We start from the raw sequence: 13082 nt of genomic DNA, 5'->3' as shown, positions 1-13082 counted from the left end.
AGTTTCCTCACTCCAACACATTCAAGTCTTTCTACGTGTGCCTATGCAGGCATGTTGATAAAAACACATTTGATCTTCATCAGTTTCTCAGATGGAAAGCATTGCCTTTGTGGACTTATACTAACAGTTTTATTGCAAGAAATACCTTGTTCTCTCCTTACAATTACAAAAAAATACTGCAACTTGCTTAACCTTATTCTATTGTTTCTATCATGACTGCTAAATGCATTGCTCTCTCAAGTAGTCCTGGTCTCTCAATCGGCTCTGGTTCTCCCAATTTTCTTTCTCTGCCATCAATAGGCTGTCTGTAACCACAGACTGTCTGTGATCTGTAATCACAACAGCAGATGAAAAAAGTCTCAAACCCTGCATTACAGGTTAGCCTGACTGCACCATTAGCACTCAGGTCAATGCTGCATGCTAGAATATGTAATTTTCTTTGTGTACACTCTAGCCATCACCATCTTCAGTATGCAATTTCATTTCGATATCTAAGCTCTGTAATACCTCCAGATTTACAAGGGTGCACAAGGCACAGCTGCTTCACCAGAATAAAGTTATTTCTGGGAAAAGGGAAAAAGACATCAAAATATCAAACTGGGGGCCCCTACTCACCTCCCAGCCTCTCCACCAGTTTGCTGGTGGCCCTAGGAAGGACAGTTCTCAGGCTAATGGATCCATGCATATACTCTGCCACCCCACACCTGATCCAGACAACAGCAGGACTGAATGCTGAGGCATGCTGCAGACAGTGCACACAGAGCCTGTCATTCCTCTAAATGTATTATACGCCTTCTACTGTGGGTTATTCAACATCATGATGCCCCTTCAGTCAGGTGTTCCTGTATTCTTTTATATAGCCTGCGGAGATTCCCTGAATGACTTCAGGAAGGCTGTTGCCTACTGCTTTAGGTAAGTATATTTTGTCGCACAGCAACAGCTACCATCCTGAAGTACTGCTGTCTTTTCTACCCCTCTGTCTCACAAATTTATCAGTTAGGACCGACTGAAACTCAGCAAATGTGGCTGTGGCAAACCAACAGTGAAGCAGAACATGTAGAAATTGAAACGGGGCTCATAGGGAAAATTTTATTGTTGCAAGGGGTAAGCGTGGCTCACACTCAATTGTAAACAAATATCTTGGGGCCCCTCCTGCCACATGACAGTAAAATATGCTGTTCAGTTCAAGTAGTTTGCAAAGCCAGTAATTAGCCATTGTCATTTCATTTTACTATGCCTCGTAAATTTGCCAAGCCTGCACTTCCCAGAAGACCTTGCAACCCATTCCATAAACCCAGAGAGCTTCCCAGGCAGCCAGGCACAGTGTCACCCACTCTGTTCTGTTACATTTTCTTTGGGTTTTCATCCACAACTCATGTCATTAACAGAGAGTCCTTTTACAAGAAATGAGACTGCCCCTCCAGCAGTTGGAAACACCCCTGATTAACGGCACTGGTTACTGGCAAGCCTTGTGCTGCACTGCAGCACATACAGATTTATTTTTTTTCTCCTGCTACTTCCAGTTTGCTACTAGCACTACAGACTCTGTTCCGCATGTTACCAGTGTGTTGCATCCAAATTAAAGACCAGATTACTTGAATTCTCCATCAGGTTGATATACTTCAAATCCTGTCATGAGCAGAAAGGGGAACACACCTTATGTGTAAAACCAATAACTGACCAGAGCTGAGTTGTTCACAGTCCTGGGGCCTCTGATATCCTGTGCCGATCCTTTAAATTTTCCACTCTAATCCCATGCCTGTTGTCCTTTATGCTGCATTTTATTTGAGGACCACAGATAATTCATTCTATACATAATATCTACTTGCTATTGCTGTGTGTTAATTACAGATAACAGTCAGTGTTACATCACACAATTTTACAAAGCTAGCAAACACTAAAATCAGGTTGGCTATAGTTACCTGGTCATTAGGCAATTGTTGCAACCAAACAGTCTAAAACAAAGCTTCAGGGAAGCCAGAACAAGTCCAGACATTTCAGAAAGGCTGTTTGGTACAAATAGGGAAAGGAGAAGCATCTACACCACTCCCCTTCCTCTAAATAGAAAAGAGCTGGGGGAGATAAAAATAATCAGCCTCCAAAGGGCTCAGAGCTCTGATATTCCCCAGGAGTGGAAAGTAACATGCACATGCAGTGGGATCAGCTGGAGAAAGAAGTTCTGCAGATGTTGAAAGAGCAGGATTTCTCTCTCCATCAAAATTAGATTGGAAGAGCTTAAAGTCATGTAGAAATTTTACAGAGCCTTTCCTACCAGTGATATTCACTGCAATACAATATATGAACTCAAGGTCAACTTCCTCCCAGGCCATGAAGCAGCTGGTCAAATTAGTGGCTGCTTTGTTGTTTCTAGGTCTCTGAAGGATCCTGGCACTATGGCCCAACAATGTGACTTCCAATGAAAACCCCAGGGTTTTCCATAATAGATGCTTCCTGTTCCCTTGAGAAATGGAAATGATGGATCAACCATTTAACTTCTTAAAGGGAACGTGAAGCCTTGGTCACTCCTAATTCCTCTGGGTATTCATTCCCAAATGGGTTCACCTTGGGCACTCTAACAGGCCATGTTCCCAAAGCCCTTTTGCTATGCCTGCACCAGGTTTGAATAATCCAATTGCTCAACACTTGGAAAACGTCTTTTCCTTTTCTTTTTCAATGTCTGAATATGATGTAGATGGCTTGAGCAAATCTCAGTGCCTTCCTGCCAAGGATCAGGGAGGCTGCCTGATCTTTTCAGAAGGATTTAAAGGCACTCTTAGAATATAGATCAGACAGGCCCATATTGCTGTACCTCCTGTAGGAACACCGTGCTCAGTGTCACACTGAGACCTTACATTCCTCAGTTGCTAAAAGAGGTGGTAGCAGGTCTTACCTTTCAGCTACAAATGATAAAACATTTTGGGTTCAATTCATCTCCAGTCTAGCTCTAAGCAGAGTTGATAGAAGAGAGAAAAGGGGTTTCACAAGAAGCTTTGAAATTTAAATTCCTTAGCGGATAAAGTGGAGCAATTTTACATTCACTTTTGTTTTATTCTGTGAGGAATTTTTATTTTGAAAGCCTTTTCTCAGTTACTCAATTTGTTTCTCTTCTTTCTATTTCCCTTTCATATTTTCACCACTGGTGACTGATGTGGAAATGAAAAATACACAGTTATTAATTTGTGGATTTTCTAACATCAGAAAAGGAAAAGCATTTTGATGAAATGAGATGTTATTATTATTTCTATTTTTTAAAAATAAATACACCTTTTCTGTAGATTTACTGGCACGCTGCTGGTGATTCAATCTGAAAGTGTAAACAAAACCAAGAAGCCAGATGTGAAATTAGAAATCATGCTTATTCACTTAGTACAAGGTTTTCCAGCTCTTTCATTTGAAATTAGTAGCTGGTGGCCATTACTACTTGCTCCTATCTCCTTTGACTCTCTCTTAACCTCCCATTTTCCTCTTATTGATACAGCTGGGAAAGAGAGACCTTTGAAATCCAAGCACTCGTGTACTTACTGTGTCATGGCTACTATACATGAGCATACATACATATATTTAGATATAACACTTACTCCCAAAGCTCATTATTTTCTAAATTAAGCTTCTTCAGGCTCCAATCCAAATCTAAACTCCCAGCTGCAGCAACTGTTGCACAGTACATTAGTCACCCCTCCTTTGCTTTTTGGTTCCAGGGAAAAAATTAGGCACTATGACAGATCAACAATTGTTCAAACTGGAGATTACACACAGAGGTTCCTCTTGCCCTCTTTCATTTTTTCTCTCAGGGCATGTCAGGTCTGCTAGCTAATTTTCTAGGAACAGAGTTGATGGTATGGGCCAGGGAAAAGTCTCACAAATCTATTTTCCATATGATGGTGAAAGCTTCTCTGTAAATAACAGAGGGCTTGTTCCTAGGTCTTGGAACAGTAACCTTCTCCTTGAAAAAGCAGAGCGCTTTGAAAAGCCTTCAGCATACACAAGCTTCACACATAACTAAGGTTTCTGGAAAAACAAAGCACAGCCTTAAATAGTAGCAATGCACAGAGTGACAGAATGTAAGGTTTAAAATCTGGATATGAAAGATATTTTCAAAATCTTTCATCAAAGGCTACGATGAAGGGTAAGTTTCAGCTGGTTTGTCATCTCTTTTCTGACAAAATAAATCCAGGTTTTTAGGCTTTCCCTGTGGCCATAAACCATTTTCTGACTGGAAACTTAAAATATGATCTCACTGGACACATCCAGAGGTAATTTGCCCTATCCTCAAATGCCCAGTTGTAAGGAACATAGATCCCCAAGTATTTTTATAAGTAGAGAAAAATGGAGAAAAACATGATAAATTCTGTGAAAGAAACTGAGCAGCTTAAATCAAAACCAGTGTTGGAAACTGGCTCCAGCCAGTCATTGCAAATCATATTAATCTCTTGTGAAGGCATTCAGCATCTTCATCTCTTCTACCAAGCTTATTCATATAAAAACCTGCTTACAGATCCAGCTAGACAAAACACCTCTCTGCCTCAGGACTGCTCTGATCTGGAGATAGCTCCTTTTACAGATTCCCCTGTAACGTGTAGATCAGGGATACTCAGCTTACCCCTGAGTCACAGGTGAGTGAAATTACGACACTACTATATCTTGACCTAATGTACTTCACAGGATCACAGAATCATAGGGGTTGGAAGGGACTTCTGGAGATACTTCAAGTCACAGAGATGCCAGTTGGGAAACACCAGGCAAATCAGTTCTTTCCCTACTGAACTACAATGTCATTATCAAACCAAAGCTCATTTCAAAAAATAGAGACTGCCATGTTTATTCCTGTGCAGTTTGTACATGTAGTTTTGCTACGAGTAGCAACAAGCTTCAGCCACGTATCCAGCCAAAGCTGAGCAAACATCAGGCACAGCAGCAAAAATTAGGAGGCAGGATTATGGATAAACTTGGATTTAAATTTATGTAGACTGAAGGGCCCACAGCTGTATTCTCACTTTCCTTTTTAGAGGACTACTCCACTAATGCCCCAGGCAGTTTGGCACTGAGACACATGCGTGATGGAGGGCCTTCACATCTATCTGCACTTCCATCTGCAAGACTGGGGCCTCAGTGCTGGAAAATGGAAACAGGTTGATTCTGTGCATAAAATAAAGAGAATAAAATTGACCCATAGGTGAATCAAATAAGCAAAATGTAGAAAAATAAAACATAATGATCAGAACGCTTACGGTCTTAGGAAATCACATGCAGATTTTCATAGAGCATTTTTCATTGATTGCATTCATTTAGACTTGCTCTTTGTGTATCTTGTACAACATGAATTATGCTTAAAAAAAGCAAAGGGCCTTTCACTGTCCCTTTAAGTAGCTGAGACTCTCACTCCAGATTGAGGTGCTCAAGAGGGAGAAAAAAATCTATTTTTCCTTGAAATACATATCTACAAGAGAAGTGATAAAAGAGTGTGCTTGTAGAAAGCCAAGACTGTATATTTGTCATGGAAACAGCAGTTAAAAGAAACACAGTGATGGGAGGAATATCAACTATTGCTTCAATCTGATTATTCCAGCATGCAGGCATAAGCAACTGCGGGTTGCTCCTTACACAGTCTGACAGACCCACCAGTAACTTGGTAATTTTGGGTTGTTTCTGGCTGCAACTTTTGAAACGCCCTAGGTATCCTTTATTATATTCAGGAAATACAAAGAATTAAATGGAAAGGAGGAAACAAAGTTGAGAAGGCCTCTCACTGGACATTGGACACTCTGCTCATGTTTGTGAGGCTGGCAAAAGATCCAATGCACATTTCATTTATCAAGTTTCATCTGTCTGTTTCTATACATCCTGGCAGTGGCATGCAGTATAAGGAAAGAGAGGGACCTCTATGGAGACCACCAGGAGACAAAGCAGTGTAGGGCTCATTCTGGTGTTCTACTTGTTGAAATTTCTTGTTTCATCCTTGTCAGGAAAAGCTTGGAATTAAAAGAAACTCTGAGGTCTAAGTCAGCCTAATCAAAGATGCAAATCCAAAATTTAGTAAAGGATTCCCTTTCTAGGACTGTCACTATCTCCTTAATTGTCACCTCTTTGTTCTTTGCCTCTTTCAGTTTCCTTTCTGCTTGATGCCTTGTTCCTCTTCAGTCACCTGTCCCTTACCTGTTCCCTTCTTTTTGCAGCAAAAGCCATATGGAAGCATCCTGATCTCTCTTCTCATTTTCACCAATGTAAAGCAAAAATACATGCAAACCCAGTGACCATTTTTGCCAAAGGGAAGAGAAACACATGCTGAATGCAACTTGCAAAACAGAGATAATTCATGTCCTGGAGGAATTAGCACTATTTGATGACCTGCCATTGTAAGAAAGGGGTTCAGTTACTTCTAGTTTTCAGGTGAATGTCATTCTTCCAGGCACCTGCAGCTCTAATGTTCATGAGGTTCCTAATGATCTCTCTTTGTGGTGCTATCCTCCACTGTGAGAAAGCAGCCCACTGTAGATTTAAATGGATGGTACCAACAGAGGAATTTCTTACCCCTTTTTATTTTATTTTTATTTTTTGTCACAGCCCTGGTTTCCACAGAATATTATTGATCAATATACTAGGAAATGAACTAGCATGGGAGCTTCTTGGGGCTTATCTCTAGCAGCACGGCTTGTTTTTCACAGAGTGTTGCTAACGAAGCTTTCTCACTAGCAGATATGCGTGGGAATGTCACACCACCAGACAGATTAAAAGTGCATCCAGGAAATTTCTGTCCTTCAGAAATGATTATTTATTCCACAGCTTGCCACACTCTCCTGAATTAAATGCAAGAAAGGCAAAGCCTTGACACTGGGGGTTAGCCAAGCTTTTCTTAGTGTTGGTTCTGAAAGCTATAAAAGTAACTGTTGTTTTCCTTTGTCTTCACTGATTTCTAGGCCCATGCAAATGGTTTGATCTCCAGAATATTGCAGGCATTTCCTAAGCTAAACCGACTTTTATCTGAATCTGGTGGAGGCTGCTAAAAGAGGCCATGACGCTCACCAAAGATCACTGTCTCCATCATACTTGGGAAGTAATACAGGGAAGGAAATGGCCAAGATCAGAGCTCTGCAGCAAGTTATTTATTTTGTTCTAGGAAATCCTAGTGCTTGTTTGCTTTATTTGCATATTAAAACCAATTTTGGAAAGAAAACTCTAGAAGCCAGACCACACCAATTCCTACTTGCTTGATATCACCTTTGCCTTAAGGATAGGCTGAAGTTAGAGAGGGCAAAGCAGAGAGCAATCAGCTGCCACAGTTCCCACATAAAGATATTTTCAATATGAAAAAATATATATTTATGCCTAAAAATGTGCCATTTTGGGCTAAAAACTTGCTCACAGTCAAAGAAGAAGAATGTATTGGAATCACTTTCAAATCACAGCTGTGACATGATATTATAGGAAAGGTTTGCTGAGATACTATAGGCTATTGTTTAGTTTGATCAAGGATGATGCTAAAGATGGAATATGACTCTTTGCCTTAGCACCTAGATTGTAGCTGAGTCACCAAAACCAAGAAGAACTCATGCAGTAACCATGCAAACTGCACATACTGACCTTTAATTTGAAAATCCCTGTGCTGTTATCTCCTTTCCACATAAGGTGATGATTTTTCCTGTTACTAATGTTCTAAGCAAAGATTCAAAGGAGTTGTTTTTGAGAGGGATATAGTGGTGTTTCGCAGTCAAAATAAACCTAAAGGAATCTTATTTATTCACTGAATTTTATTTTAGATTTACAATGTGAACATACAATGTTGATTTTTCTGGAGAAATGTTCTACACAATGCTTATATCAGTTATATAGAAGCACCTCTCCTACGAAGATAGGCTGAGAGAGCTGGGGATGTTCAGCCTGGAGAAGAGAAGGCTCTGCGGACATCACATTGTGGCCTTTCAATACATAAAGGGTTATTATAAAATGATAGGACAAGGGGGAATGGTTTTAAACTAAAAGAGGGGAGATTTAGATTAGAGGTTAGAAGGAAATTTTTCACTCCGAGGTTGGTGAGGCACTGGAACAAGTTGCCCAGAGAGGTCTTGGATGCCCCATTCCTGGAGGTGTTCAAGACTGATCTAGTGGGTGGTGTCCCTGCCTATGGCAGGGGAGTTGGAACTGGATGATCTCTGAGGTCCCTTCCAGCCCAGGCCATTCTATGATTTCTATGATTCTATATGTAGCCACTTAGAACATGATGGCATCTCTTATACCATGTCCTATCAATTCATGCTAACCAGCCATATACATTGGATACATGCTGTTAACTTTTAAAACAATGAATATGGGAATTCAGAACTGCTCAGAAGCCTAGTGCTTACTTTGGGAGCCGATAGGGAAAATATTATGAGAAGAAAAAGAGACTTCACTTTCTCTTCTTATATAGAGGGGGTTTAGAGCTTATATAAGTTGATGAGAACTTTTTCCACCATGGCAGAGTTACATAAGTTATTTCTTCTTCCTGATTCTATGTCTATTTTCATGATCTTAGTGCTGCCCTATCCTGTCTGTATACGAGAGAAGAAAGCAAAGTGGTTGTTCCACTGGACCAGGTACTGGAAGTAATGTGAAATACTATCTCAACACAAATGTAATTTATCTGAGAGACAGGAAAGCTAAATTCTCCCAGCAGTAGCCATGCTAGTGGAATAAAATGCTACCAAATGGCAGCTTTCTCATATAGAAACTCATATTTTCTACCCATTTTGCTTTTGACACTGCATGCTAAGCAGACATACAGCCCATGGGCTGAGCGGTGTTTTACAGATGCTTTAGCTGCCGGCATAGTCAGAGAAAATGATCTGGCTGTGAAGTCCTTGACCTCACTCATTCTTGGCTGGCCAGCCCCTACGGATTCTGGCAGTTTCAGACTACTCTAAGGGTAAGGACAGCCTTACTACTAGTAAACCTTCAAGAGTGAGGATGATAAAAAGCAGTGAGACAGACCACAGCAGTGTAGCAGAGGTGAGCTTATAGAAGTTGTTTAATAATCTGAAGAATCAACAGTAGCTCTGCTGAAGTGAATGTGCCGTCTAACCGCAGAACAGAGCAAACCTGATACTCCCATTCACTTTGCTTGGGGAGAGTTTAAAGTCCCCAGAGATGACTAAAATTATTCAATGAGATGAGCAAGGATTTGTCTAAAGTCACAGAACTGAGTGTGCGCCATTAGCAGATATTAAGTACAAAAGTGTTTCTAAAATCCCAGCTTTGCTCAGCTTACTCAGGCTTCTGTAAAGTGCTTGCCCCATCTGGAGAGCTACAGCTGAGACCCTGAAGACGAAGGCTGTTCTCTTTCTTTTAGAGAACCAAGAAGTGATAGCTCTTCTGTGAGGAGAAGGGTACTGCTCTTTAAAAGTAATGTAGACTGTTGATTTGAATGCCCACCAGGAGGTCAGCTACATCTTCAGACCGTATCTTCCACCTCCCAGCAAAGTGTTTTTTACCACTCTGTGTTCTCATAGGAGACGAAGCGACTCCTCCATCCCTCCTGCTCAATGTGCCAATATATATTAAATTTAAGATTCATTGAATGGAAGAATATGTGTGCAACAGTAATGAATGTAGACTCCAGGAGGAGTCACTTAATAATCCATGGACTCGGAACCTGAGGTTTGGTTTCTGCTCCAATGCTAACATTTAAATTTTACAAAAAAAATCCATGAGGCTAGCCCAATATTGAGGGATTTCAGTAACATTTTAATACAACTAGTGAAAAAACAGTAGCATCTGTGGATTTATGCATAAGGGAGTAAGCAGTGTGTTGAGTGGGAGTTTTCAGGATAATTTTGAACCTTTTTCTACCTAAGTTTTACCAAATGCGTCTAAGCGCTTATCTTCCCCTATCTTCAGTTTGCACTGAGACAAGCAGCACTTGGATGTGAACTAATGCTGAAATACTATTTATGATGAACTTGGGATTTAGATCCAGCATGCAGCAATCTGAAAACTGATACCCAGTGTTTCTTACAGTCCAAGGTTATTCTGCTAAATAAAAACAACTTCAACTAATTTTAACTTGTGATCAACAGCCAAGACATTTATTAATAAAATTATATTAATAATCAATGTTCATTTAAGAGTATTCAAAGAGGGGAAAAGCACTGTTGTAATGAAATTTTCCAACCACCAAAAGCCAGATTCTTCTACATTGCTTTTCTCTGAACTGGTGGAAATCTGCAGTTGCTGCATTGACTGCAGAGGCATAATTAACACTTGCAGTGTGGTAATAGAAGGAGGAATACAAGCTTTTTTTTTGTTATTAGGCAAGTTGATTGTATAAATAAACACAGTATATACCAGCTGCAACTATTTTTTTTAAAGCCAGCTTGCATTTAATTTGCAAATATGGTCAAGAGTAATTTACCTCCCTTTTTATCTTGGGATTTCTAAAAATATGGAATGACAGATGCTAATTCAGGTAATGGTATTAATTCAAAAATCTCATATGTAGAGCTCAGAAAGAGAAGCACTCACATGAAATAGTTTATGTTAGCCTTTCAATGAGATTGCTCATTAGACTGTGGTCTACATACAAAAGGTTTTACAGGCTTTTATTATGAATGAGAAGAAGAGGGAAATAAAGTCTCTGAAAGGGAGCACAGCTGCATTTCTTCTTTAACATGTTATATCACAAAATGGCAGGGGTTTCACTTGTACAGTAGAATCCTACACATTAAAGATACAATAAAACAGTAAAATAAAATGGTATCAAATGGAAAACCCAAACTTTTGGCACACCTAAAAGGCCAGACTATCAACTGGAAACTGAAAGCAAGACACTGTTAATCCAAACACCACAAAACATGAGCCGCTATTACAGAAATTTAATTGACTTCAATAAGAACTAGTTGAGTTTTGAATATATCGAGGCACAGAGATCCCACAACTTCTCTGGGTAATCTGATTCAGTAGTTGTTTACCTTTCTGGTGTAAAAAAAATAAATATATATATATACATATTTTCACTCTTTATATTGAACATCCACCATCTCTCTTTGATCATTTATGTAAAGTTCCCAATATCATGCTTAGGCTGCAATTAATGCTGGTTTAGAATAGTACCTTGTATTACTCAGACTCTGTTGTGAAAATAACTTCATGCCCTGTGAGGTATTGAAATTTTACTTACAAGTAAAAGATGTAGGAAAAAAGATACCAAAACAACCTTAATTTTAAGATCAACCTTGAAAGTTTTATGAAAGAGGTTACAGGAATTTCAAGTGTGCAATAAAAGGGAAGGAATTCCTTTTTATCCATTGATTCAGGATATTCATTTAAGTCTTGTCTGTATGTGGGATTGAGCTAGCAGAATTAGAAATATGGATTTAGATGTCCGTAAATATGAGTCTGCATTTGAACTAGGGGTCTAAACTCCAGTTTGTAAGCTTCTAAGACCATTTGAAATGCTCTCAAATATCCTGCCCCTGAAGGACACATATGTCCCATAGATTATACACTGTCTCTGCCAGGACCGTGTAGATGTCTTTTCCATCCAAGACGATCTGAAATGACACCAGACACAGAATCACAGAATCACAGAATGGCTGAGGTTGGAAGGGACCTCTGAAGATCATCTAGCCCAACCCCTCTGCAGAGCAGGATCACCTAGAGCACATTGTGCAGGATGGCATCCAAGCTTACACTTGTGTGTAAGCAGCAAAACAATCAAGCCCTAATCAAGACAGTCAATAAGCCAATGAATCTAAAGAGCTCTTTTGATCATCCTAAAATAGGAGCCTCCATTTAGTCAGGTAGTTCTATAAGGTCCATCTTCATTAATGACCTGGATAATGAGACAGAGTGTGCCCTCAGCAAGTCTGCAGATGATAAAAAACTGGGAAGAGTCCCTGATACACCAGAGGATCATGCTGCTATCCAGACGGAACTCAACAGGCTGGAGAAATGAGATGATAGGAATGTCCACAAGGGCATGTGAAGTTCCATGAGGGGAACTGCAAAGTCCAGCATCTGGGGAAGAACCAGTACATGCTGGGGTCGGCTGGCTGGAAAGCAGCTTTGCACAGAAGTACCTGGGAGTTCTGGTGAATGCCAAGTTGACCATGAGCCAGCAATATGCCCTTGATGCAAAGTAAGCTAACAATATCTTGGGCTGTCTTAGGAGGAGAGTTACCAGCAGGTTGAATGAGGTGATCTTTCCCCTCTATTCAGCACTGGTGAGGCCACACCAGGAGTTCTGGCACCAGTTCTAGGCTCCCCAGTACAAGAGAGCTACGAAGCTACTGGTGGGAGCCCAGTGAAGGTCCACAAAAATAATAGAGGGACTGAAACATCTCTGCTGTGAGGAAAAGCTGAGAGAGCTGGGACTCTTCAGGCAAGAGAAAAGATGGCTCAGGAGGGATCACATCAATATGTATAAATACCTTAGGGGACGGTGTCAGGTTGTTTTCAGTGGTGGGAGCAATGCTATAGGACCAGGATGTGGCATATATAGCCAATGACCTACAGGTAAGTGATTACATACAAAAGCTTGTACTACTATAATGAGTACAGCATGATCCTATTTTTCAACACTTCCCAACGTTTGGCAGCAGTGTGCTTAATTATTCAAAGCAAAAGAGACGACACAGCAAACTTTGAGCTTTATGTAGCACACCAGTTTTTCCAAGTCGTTTTTCAATAACAAGGTCACAAGTACAAATCATTCAAAGTGCATGTGACAAGTCACTTCTGCTCTCTGCACATATACATGTGAAAGGAAAATTACCTACCAATTTCAGTTTTTATCCCTCAGGATTACTTCACAGTACATATTTTTCCACATTTCTATTGTGCCATTAATCTTTATCCTGTGCCTTCCACAAAAACTTCTTTTTTCCTTCTACACAGGCTGCCAGGCTCCTGCTCTCTAAAGGGTCACAGGTTGCAGAGGAATCCACAGAAACAGGAAACCAGGCTTCCTCTGTCAGTTTTGAAACACCAAAACCTGCTTCCTTTCTACAAAAAATAAACCCCAGCAGGACATTCTCTGGGTAGGCTCTTTGCTGTATGAGTAGCAGCTCAGGAGGAGAGAAAAGCTACAGGGTTCTTGCTTGGGAAATAAA

This window comes from Cygnus atratus, chromosome 4 (genome assembly GCF_013377495.2).
Source record: "Cygnus atratus isolate AKBS03 ecotype Queensland, Australia chromosome 4, CAtr_DNAZoo_HiC_assembly, whole genome shotgun sequence".
Classification (NCBI taxonomy): domain Eukaryota; kingdom Metazoa; phylum Chordata; class Aves; order Anseriformes; family Anatidae; genus Cygnus; species Cygnus atratus.
Note: the sequence above shows the minus strand (reverse complement) of the source record.